At 46.2% G+C, this 10,965-nt stretch overlaps 1 protein-coding gene across 6 annotated transcripts in view; it reads left to right on the top strand.

Annotated features, from left to right (window-relative positions):
• Nucleotides 1-372: 372 nt before the first annotated feature.
• The window catches only part of TSNARE1 (t-SNARE domain containing 1), a 686,859-nt gene continuing 676,266 nt past the window's right edge, over nucleotides 373-10,965 (top strand). For all 6 annotated transcript variants that reach the window (XM_026646872.1, XM_026646868.1, XM_026646856.1 and 3 more), the window contains exon 1: nucleotides 373-448. The gene's annotated coding sequence lies outside the window, so the exon portion shown is untranslated. The remainder of the gene's footprint in view (nucleotides 449-10,965) is intronic.

The raw sequence follows: 10,965 nt of genomic DNA, 5'->3' as shown, positions 1-10,965 counted from the left end.
GGGCCAGAAGAGGAGGGGAGGGAGCCAGGATCGGGTCCAGGAGGGGAGGGTCAGGGAGCCAGGATCGGGGCCAGAAGAGGAGGGGCAGGGGAGGGTATGGGAGCCAGGATCGGGGCCAGAAGAGGAGGGGAGGGGCAGGGAGCCAGGATCGGGCCCAGGAGGGGAGGGGCAGGGAGCCAGGATCGGGGCCAGGAGGGGGGGGGGGGGGGGCCGGGGGGGGGGCGGGGGAGGGGGGGGGGGGGGGGCTGGGGGCCGCGCCGGGCGGGGGGGGGGGGTGCCCCGGGGACGGCGGGGGGGGCGGGGGAGCGGCCTGCGGGAGCCCCGCCCCTTCCTGCCCGGCGCGCTGCTCGCTGGGGGTTGTAGTTGGCGCGGCGGCCTCCGCTGGGCGGGGCGGTCGCGCGGTCACGTGATGTTTGGGTTTTGCCCGGCGCTGCCCGCACACTTGCAGGTGAGCTGCGTGCGGCGGGGGGCGCCCGGCCTCGGGGCCCCGCGGAGGGGGCGGTGCGTGGGTCGGGGCCTGCGCGGTCCCGCCCGCAGACGGATGGCGGGGGATCTGTGGGGGCCTCCCTGCAGAGAGAGGAGGGTGTGTGGGGGTCGGGATCCTGGGGAGGGTCCCCTACAGAGAGAAGGGGGGTGTGGGTCAGGGCCTGCGGGGTCCCCCTGCAGAGAGAAGGGGGGGTGTGGGCCTGGGCCTATGGGGTCCCCCTGCAGAGAGAAGGGGGGGTGTGGGTCAGGGCCTACGGGGTCCCCCTGCAGAGAGAAGGGGGGGTGTGGGCCTGGGCCTGCAGGGTCCCCCAATAGCGAGAAGGGGGGTCAGGGCCTGTGGGGTCCCCTTGCAGAGAGAAGGGGGGCCTGTGGGGTCCCAATGTGGGAAGAAGGGGGTGGGTGGGTCAAGGCCTGTGGGGTCCCCCTGTAGAGGAGGGTGTCAGGGCCTGCAGGGTCCACCTGCAGAGAGAAGGGAGGGGTGGGTCAGGATCCTGGGGAGGATCCCCCTGTGGAGAGAAGGGGGTGTGTGGGTCAGGGCCTGTGGGGTCCCCATGCAGAGAGAAGGAGGGTGTATGGGTCAGGGGCATGGGTTATCATTCTCTCCGTTTGCAGCAGAAGGGTATCTGTGTATTTCTCCAGTACCTGAGCCTGGCCTCCCTCTAGGGAGCCTTCTGCAGATGAGGAGGGTGCATGTATCAGGGACCTGAGCTCCCTCTGGGGCACCTGTCCAGTAGGACAGTCTGCGATCCAGTGGCTTCCCTTCATCTCCACCTGTTGGTCCCCCATAGTGAGGTGGAGGAACTTGTAGAAGGGAGCTGGCTCACCAGCCTGACCTTTGCAGACCCATTCATGTGACTCCCCGTTCTGCTCCTCCTGAGGCATTTCACTGAGGGTGTGTGAATGAATACCAGCTGTTTGAGCTCTCCCATCTCTCCTGGGGGTGCCCCACCAGGGAGTGGGAGGTCCATAGGTGTCAGTTTTACCCCTGTATCCTCTTGGAGTGCACCCTCCAGAGAACTGCCTGCAGGTGTCACAGCTGAGCTCTCTTCTCAACTTCTCCTAGGGTGCGTCTGCAGAGTGTGTATATCTTGCACAGTGGCAGTTACCTGAATTCCCCTTCCCCTATGTCATTCCATATCAGAGTGTTTCATGCATAGCAACCACAGGATTTGGTTTTCAAATGGCTTGGGGGAAACATTTCATGGTACACCTAACTAGATGGATCCATTTTCCCCCTCTAGCTGGAAATGTCACTGTGAAGTTGTTTCCTACGGCTTTTTTTCATGCAGTGAAACTTGAATAATACAGAACCTCTCTCTGATATAGCAACTTTGGATGGTAGTCCGTTCTGACCATTGTTAAATAAAAGGTTTTGCCCACTTATGTCACTCGTGGATATGATATGGTGATTGTTTTCCTGGTGACTACTACGTGGTATTACATGGCATGTTTTTAAAATGCCATTTATTACCTCTAGGAAGGTGTTACTAGCAACACCTCTATCAAAATCCAACAAAGCAAGCAAAACTTCTTACAACTTTTTTCAGATTTAGAAAGCATCACTTTCTACACAGCCTTTGAGTAATCACAGAGCAGGATTCTTCTGTATATTTTTAAATTTCCAAAGATCGAAATGTCTTTATAAATGCACATAAAACTAGATTCATAGTATAAATATCAACCAAAATCAGACATTTAAAGGGACACTGTCAGGAAATATAGGTCCAACCTGTGTTTTGGTTTGTAAAATATATCAAAAATAAATATTTTCTAAAACAATAAAAATGTTTTCACAATTAAGAAAAAGAACATCAACTGAAAACCACTTGTTGGAATTTCAAATAGTCTCCTACAGTGTTTGCAACCCAATATTTGCACGTGCTTAACTTTAAGCATGTGAATATGTCACTTCTTGCATGTGTAATGTTAAGTAGGGATGTATATGTTTGTGTGGTCAAGACAAAATGTTGAAAAGCAACCTAGATTTTAAATGGTTTTTCCCCCCTGTTTCAACTAGTGGTGACAAGGGTAAGACTCATCCTCTAAAAATATATTTACCCTGCTAGTGATCCTTTTAATTAAGCTGGTATTTTTCTTAGTCATGAGGGCAGTAAGGTATTGAGTGGCATATTATACCTCTCGAGCTTTTTATTGGGTTGATTAATGATGACTCAGCCCCAGCCTACGTCTCTGACTTTTAATCTTAGTCTCTCTCTGAGCAGAGGGGTGAAAACATTTCTCCTCTGCTCAGTCACTGACTCCAGCCTTGATGTCCTCTTTGTTTTCATCTCCCACACTTGGCTCTGACTTCTTCAGTGATGACACCTACATGCAGAACGCCTTCCCTCTGCCTGCTAACCAAGCAATAAATGTCTCTCATCATTCCCTCCCCAAAACTCAGTTCTTCCACGCCACCTACAAGCAATAAGTTAATGTAAATAAAACCCAAAATGTGGCTTTAATGGAAGCACAGAGACTTGTGCCCAGTGTAACTGCAAGCAGGTGATCTTAGCACTGCTGTAACCCTGCAACCCTTGATATTACACTCTTCACTCTGTCATGTGTGAAATGAGATTGTAGGGCATATGTCTTATTGGCTCTGCAAAGTGTGTAGCAAATTTTTGGGTGCTGTATAAATATTATGTACAATCTTGAGCTCTGAGTCTGCAAGCTACTCTGCCTGGGCAGACTCTGTGTTTAGGCAGAGGCTACTGACTTAAGTGAAGCTATGTGGGCAACAAAAATGATTAGGGGGCTGGAGCACATGACTTGTGAGGAGAGGCTGAGGGAACTGGGATTGTTTAGTCTGCAGAAGAGAAGAGTGAGGGGGGATTTGATAGCTGCTTTCAACTACCTGAAAGGGGGTTCCAAAGAGGGATCTAGACTGTTCTCAATGGCACCAGATGACAGAACAAGGAGTAATGGTGTCAAGTTGCAGTGGGGGAGGTTTAGGTTGGATATTAGGAAAAACTTTTTCACTAGGAGGGTGGTGAAGCACTGGAATGGGTTACCTAGGGAGGTGGTGGAATCTCCTTCTTTAGAGGTTTTTAAGGCCCGGCTTGAGAAAGCCCTGGCTGGAATGATTTAGTTGGGGGTTGGTCCTGCTTTGAGCAGGGGGTTGGACTAGATGACCTCCTGAGGTCCCTTCCAACCCTGATATTCTATGATTCTATGTGTTAGTGTAAAGGTGTGTGCATGCAGAAAAGCTTGCAGGATTGGGGCCCTATTTTACAGGAGGGTGTCTGCTCTGCAATCACTATTCTTAACAGTGGGCGGTATCACTATTACAGAACCCGTTGATAAATACGAGTGAAAACTTTAACCCAAGTTATGGGCTGTAAAGTTAGAGGCTGAATGGAGGATGATAGATCCGTACTAGCATCTATATCGCATCCCGTATTGCAGTCCCTATGTAGGCAAACTCCCCCTGAAGTCAACGGTGTAGAAATAGAGCCTGAAAAATGATTCCCTTTAGAACACATACTTGCAGCGTGCCTAGAGAGAGAGTTTTTTGGTATGTATCTGTGTTAACGTAATGTGAAGTTTGCAAAATCAAGCTTTCAGAAGTTCAAAAATGCTAGACTTGATGCCCAGGGTGCCTTATTTCTTCCCCTTTGTGTGTACGCATTATGATGGTTACTTACACAAGGTTTATTTTAAAGAAAAAGGCACAACCAGATTCTGGCAGCAGCAATAGGCTGTTAACCTGTGTCAACAAGCTACTAAAGGAAGCTCCCTAACACAATGAAAGAGTGTTAAGAATGCATGAACAGCCCCTTTTTATGGACAGCATTGCTAAGAACGTAGATTTGGCAGATTCTTTCTGAGAGGCAGCGTGGCTAAATGCATCAAACTTGGGACTTCTGTATTGGAGATCTGTGTTCTGTTGCCAGTTTGTGTAATCTCTCAGTGGGGGTACTAGGCCTTGCTCAGTTCTAAAGGTTGTGCAGGGCACTAATTAACAGAGGCTGTAGCCCGACCCAAAGTTGGGTAAATATAATTGTAACTTGAGGATTAACAGTTTTTTGTTTCAAGATTAGGCCCAGTAAGATTATTGTAAAATTATCATATAATTTGGGAACCCCGATGTGCACAGGTGCAACACTTATACTATAGGAACTTTTTATATATAAAAATATGTGATTTATTAATAATTTAGCAAGGATTATACACACACTTAAACTTAAAGCAGATAGAGATAATACAGAAAGTACATTTGGACATTCATTCTTACACCTTTATTTTTTATACTTAACCATTCTTTTTTTTATTACTGTTATTGTTTTTATTTTTTTCGGTGGCCATTATTTTGGCCCCTTCCAAGGTTTACATCTTTTAAACCTATTTGCTGCCCCTAGGATGTTACTTTTATCGTAGGTTACGCTGCCATGACCAATGCATATACAATAGAGGTCCTTATTTGTATTTTCTCCCCTTAAGGTGTTTGTTTTGTATAGGTTAGCATATGTATGCTGTTACCCTATTAGCGTATACGTTAATTTGCTGTTATGGCAGCTTTGCGGTTAGAGGTCCTGTTCGGAACTTTTTGGATGCTGGTGTTAGCTCTGTTTTGTGAGTGGCTGATGTCAGCTGTGTTTTGTGGGTGGCTGATGTCAGTATTTTGGACAAAATTCCCCCTTTTGCGTGCTACTTTTAGGTTCCTATAACTTATGAGTTACTTAAGTATATTTATACCAAAGGTTATAGGCCTTAAGCCTTACACTATTTACTAAAGCCAAATTTTACAGGATAAAAGTCTGTAGGTTCCTTGCATTACTACTAAATATAATAAAGCAAAATAACAAAGCAATGAATATACAGGTAAGCTGGCCCACTGGGCTACAAGGTGAGTGTAGAACGCATGGCTTCCTGATTCCCAGCCCAATGTACCCCAGTGGCCAATGGGTATTGGGAGAAAGATCTATTTTGTGGTCCATTTCTGCATGGCATGCTGGGGGGCAAATGCACTGCATATTAAATGTTGAGGAATTTTAGAAGCAAGTCTTAAGCAAGCTCTACTTGACAGAGCACAATATAAATGGTACATTTTTTGGGGTGACTTATGATGTTGCCAAATCTGAACATGCTTTCACAAGGAAAGCAAATGGCACTTTCCCTGTGCATAGAACTACCCACCTGCCAAATTTCACATTCCTGCTGCAAACCATGTAGATGTTACAGCACTAAAAAAAAAAAAGCAGTACAGGTAAATATTTGTATTAGACAGCCTTTAAATGATCATAGCCACCTCTCCCCCTATTATTTAAAATAGGTAGCTAAAATAACATGGTATTTTGACTTGTTGACTCTTTTGCAAATGTTAAAGGGGTGCTCTCAAGATAAAAATAATATTTTGGATTCCCTGTCATAAAAACATAAAATCATAGGACTGGAAGGGACCTCAAGAGGTCATCTAGTCCAGTCCCCTGCACTCATGGCAGGACTAAGTATTATCTAGACCATCCCTGACAGGTGTTTGTCTAACCTGGTCTTAAAAATCTCCAATGATGGAGATTCCACAACCTCCCGAGGCAATTTATTTCAGTGCTTAACCATCCTGACAGGAAGTTTTTCCTGATGTCCATCCTAAACCGCCCTTGCTGCAATTTAAGCCCATTGCTTCTTCTCATATCCTCAGAGGTTAAGAAGAACAATTTTTCTCCCTCCTCCTTGTAACAACCTTTTATGTACTTGAAAACTGTTATCATGTGTCCCTGTCCCTCCCCCCCCATCTTCTCTGTTCCAGACTAAAGAAACCCAAATTTTTCAATCTTCCCTCTAAGTCATGTTTTCTAGACCTTTAATCAATTTTGTTGCTCTTCTCTGGACTTTCTCCAATTTCTCCATATCTTTCCTGAAATGTGGCTCCTAGAACTGGATACAATACTCCAGTTGAGGCCTAATCAGCGCGGAGTAGAGCGGAAGAATTACTTCTCGTGTCTTTCTTACAATACTCCTGCTAATACATCGCAGAATGATGTTTGCTTTTTTTGCAACAGTGTGACACCGTTGACTCATATTTAGATTGTGGTCCACTATGACCCCCAGATCCCTTTCCGCAGTATTCCTTCCTAGGCAGTCATTTCCCATTTTGTATGTGTGGAACTGATTATTCCTTCCTAAGTGGAGAACTTTGCATTTGTCCTTATTGAATTTCATCCTATTTACTTCAGACCATTTCTCCAGTTTGTCCAGCTCATTTTGAATTATAATCCTCTCCCCCAAAGCACTTGCAACCCCTCCCAGCTTGGTATCGTCTGCAAACTTTATAAGTGTACTCTATGCCATTATCTAAATCATTGATGAAGCTATTGAATAGATTAAAATAGAAAGAACTATAAAAATCTTTTTTTTTTTTTATCCTTTCTGCTCTCTGACTTTCTACGCTTCACTTAGCTTGGGGAGTGAACCTCGCTGAATCACTTTCACTTGGTTTCTCATGCATAGGGGATTGCCAGATATGTAAATCTACAAACTTTTAACTGGTTTAAAAAAATGGTAAAACATTTCTTCTTCTTTTGAGTGAAATTCACCCCAGTACAGTGTGTCCACATGAGGCCCTTGGCACCACTTAAGTTGCATATCTCTTAATTTAGAACTACATAGGCTCTGGGAACTTTAATTATGTGTGGATTGTCCCGTTCAACTTGTGATTCAAACATATGCTTAAAGTTTAGCATGTGCTTAACTGCTTTCCAGAACTGAAGCCTTAATATTTGTGTCTAAACTATAGTTAAGGCCTTATGTATGTGTATGTGTGGTGGGGGTGTGGTTGAGGGGTTTGGAGTGTGGGAGGAGGCTCAGGACTAGGGCAGAGGGTTGGGGTGCGGGGAGTGAGGGCTCTGGCTGGGGGTGCAGGCTCTGGGGTGGGGCTGGGGATGAGGGGATTGGGGTGCGGGAGGGGGCTCAGGGCTGGGCTAGAGGGTTGGGTGCGGGGGTGAGGGCTCTGGGGTGGGGCTGGGGATGAGAGGTTCGGGGTGAAGGAGGGGACTCAGGGCTGGGGCAGAGGGTTGGGGTGCAGGCTCTAAGGTGGGGCTGGGGATGAGGGGTTTGGGGTGCGGGAGGAGGCTCAGGGCTGTGGCAGAGGTTTGGGGTGAGGGGGGTGAGGGCTCTGGGGTGGGGCTGGGATGGGGCCAGGGATGAGGGGCTTGGAGTGCAGGCTGCCCTGGGGCTGCAGCGGGGAGAGAGGACTCGCTCTAGCCCTCTCTCGCCACAGCAGCTCGGGGCTGGGTCAGAGGCGCCTCTCCCCGGTCGCGGCAGCTCCGGAGGGGCTGGGCTGTGCTGGGGGAGGGGCTCCTCTCCCCAGCAGCTCTGGCGGGGCTGGGCCGGGCCGGGCCAGGGGAGGGGCTCCTCTCCAAGGCTGCGGCTGTTCCGGCGGGGCTGGGTTGGGCCGGGGGAGGGGTGCCTCTTCCTACCTGCGCGGTCAGGCGGCCGCACAGCTTACGGGGAACTTAGTATGTTATGCTACCTGTTTTCTCTTGTTGGATGTTTTATTTTTAATATACAAAAATAGAAAAAAAAAGTTTTAAATGGTCAAGCTATTTATCTTGACATTGCCAGGCAGAATATTCATTGTTGCTGGGATGGATTTGATGATTAGAAATTGACGATCTTGCAGTGGCTACTTAATGATGATAACCAACTTTTAGATCTCAGAGTATTGCAAAGGAGGTCAATATCATTATCCCCATTTTACACATGGGGAAATTGAGGCACAGGGCAATGAAGTGACTTGGTGAAGGTCAGTGGCAGAGCTGGGAGTTGCAGGTGTCCTGAATCCCAGTCTGGTGCTCTGTCCATTAGGCCACACTGCTTCCCCACGTTTTATCCCCTAATCATTATATAATAAGACACCCAAACACAATAGCTCTAATGAAGAAACAGCTATTTCCACCAAATGATCAGTAATTTTGGCATTTTAAAAACATTGCTTTGCATGTTTAATTGGCATTCTACTTCTGCTAAAGAGCGCAATATAAGAATCTCACTTAACAGTTTCCTTTACCTGTATTGCTAATAATACCTAAGATTATAAAAGTATAAAGAATTAAATACCGGTACATCTGATTTACTTGTACTGCTTGCAGAGTGGGAGAGTGGGTGTCCCTTGTTTGCATTTCTCTTGTCCATTTCTTGTATAGTAAAACTAACTGGGTAAATGTCATCCTCTGGTTCTTGTGATCTGGCACGATGCTGTTGGGCCTAGCTTTCCCATACTGTATGGGAGTGTTCAGTTAAAGAGAAAGAGCTGATTTAAAAAAAAATCATCCTCTCTAAACTCACTCTGATTTCGAGCCCACCAGCTCGTAACAAATATTTTAATGACAATAAAATTGCATAGTCAAAGACAGGCTGAGGAAGTTGGAGTGTTTATTTACACATATTTGTAACTTTGTTTTGCAGGATTGGGGTCTGAATCGATAAGGAGCACGTTTTTAAATCCACTGTACTTTGGTTGTGGTGGGGCTTATCCTCAGTAGCTATTGTGTTGACTGCTCACTTGCTGTGCTATTTAATCCAAAGATTGCTGGGAAGGAGATAAACTTTCATGCTTCAGGGCATGAGCATAAAATGATGGGGGTTAGGAAGAAACTTTTCCTGTACACAGGTTACTCCATAACTTGTTCCTCCAGGGATTCTTGCACCTTCCACTGAAGCATCTAGAACTGGCAATGGTCAGAGGTAGGATATTAATATGAATCACTACTCTGATCCAATATGACAGCTCCAATGCAATTAGAAAATGAATTGTATAGTTAAGTCTGGGAGGGGTGGGTGTAAAATAAAACTACAACGTTTATTCCAACTTCCTCTTGGACGGGGTATCAAACTAAGGGCTTGTCTTCACTACCGGGGTAAGTCAACATAAGTTACGCTACTCCAGCTACGTTATTCACGTAGTTATTCACGTAGCTGGAGTCGACATAGCTTAGGTCGACTTACCGCAGTATCTTCACTGTGCTGCGTCGATGGGAGACACTCTCCGGGCGACTTACCTTATTCTTCTCAGAGAGCTGGAGTACTGGGGTCGACCGGAGGGGGCTCTGCCGTTGATTTAGCAGGTTTTCACTAGACCCGCTAAATCGACCCCGCTGCATTAATTGCAGCAGCATCGATCTCCCCATAGTGAAGACCAGCCCTAAGGTCTGGTCTACACTATAGACATATATCAGTATAACTACATCACTCAGGAGAGTGACAAATACACACCCCTGAGCAGGGGTGATGGAACGATTTTTGTAGTGGGAGTGCTGAGAGTCATTGCCTTGTATATAATGGAAACTTTCCCCCGCCCCCAGTTCCAGCACTTACGTCCCTGAGCAAAGTAGTTATATCGACCTAACCTCGTGTAGACAGTGCTGTGTCAACGGGAGAGCTTCTCCCGCCAACATAGCTACTGCTTCTCGGGGACGTGGATTTACTAAGCTGATGGGAGAGCTTTCTCCTGTTGGCTTAGAGCAGGGGTCGGCAACCTTTCAGCAGTGGGGTGCCGAGTCTTCATTTATTCACTCTGATTTAAGGTTTCGCGTGCCGGTAATACATGTTAACGTTTTTAGAAGGTCTCTTTCTCTAAGTCTATAATCTATAACTAAACTATTGTTGTATGTAAAGTAAATAAGGTTTTTAAAATGCAGAGCCCCCCGAACCGGTGGCCAGGACCCGGGCAGTGTCAGTGCCACTGAAAATCAGCTCGCGTGCCAGCTTTGGCACGCATGCCATAGGTTGCCTACCCCTGGCTTAGAGCATCTTCATTAAAGTGCTAGAGTGGCGCTGCTGCACCAGTGCAGTGTTTTAAATGTAGATGTATCCTAAAATGCCACATTTGTCATGTTGCAGAGCTGTATAGTCTTAAAAAAATATGTTGATATGAAATGTTGTTGTTTTAGTGCTTGTTGAGCAAATGCTTATGATGGCTTACGTGGGTATTTTTTGTCATACTATCTTTATAAATTTTCAATAAAAGTGTAGATTAATTAGCTGTAAAGTGTTTTGTGCTCTCTATTGTGTAACATTTTCATTTTCTTTTACCCTCATTCCCCACGCTAATTAGACCTGTATATGGCACAAGGCATGGCCCCTACTACAAAGATCTTAAAAACCTGTTAGGCAACCCTAGAACATTAAGTTAGGGAAAACATAAATATAAGTCCTGTTCCGGAGTTCTGATTCTTTAGATTCAGACTCAGGGTTTGTTTTACATACAGAAGTTGCATGCGTTTAACTAAAGTTGTGATGTTGCTGCATTGATTTAATTGAACTGGTTCAGCAGCACTACACCGTTAGCTAAAATCAGTGCAATTTCTTTATTTACACCCGTTCTTGCTTAGGACACAAGGAAAGATTACAGAGCAGAGGAGTGAAAATCCCTGGTTGAAAGCAAAGTAAAATAGGTGGATGTTGAAGAGGCGCGTGAAAACACTTTAAAATTGATGAAGAACGATGTTTTGAACACAGGGAGTTGTGTGTGTGTGTGTGTGT

The sequence above is a fragment of the Terrapene carolina genome, unplaced genomic scaffold (genome assembly GCF_002925995.2).
Source record: "Terrapene carolina triunguis isolate 2854851 unplaced genomic scaffold, T_m_triunguis-2.0 Scaffold58, whole genome shotgun sequence".
Lineage (NCBI taxonomy): Eukaryota > Metazoa > Chordata > Testudines > Emydidae > Terrapene > Terrapene triunguis.
The sequence above is the reverse complement of the archived record's forward strand: the minus strand, read 5'-3'. Positions and strand labels throughout refer to the sequence as shown.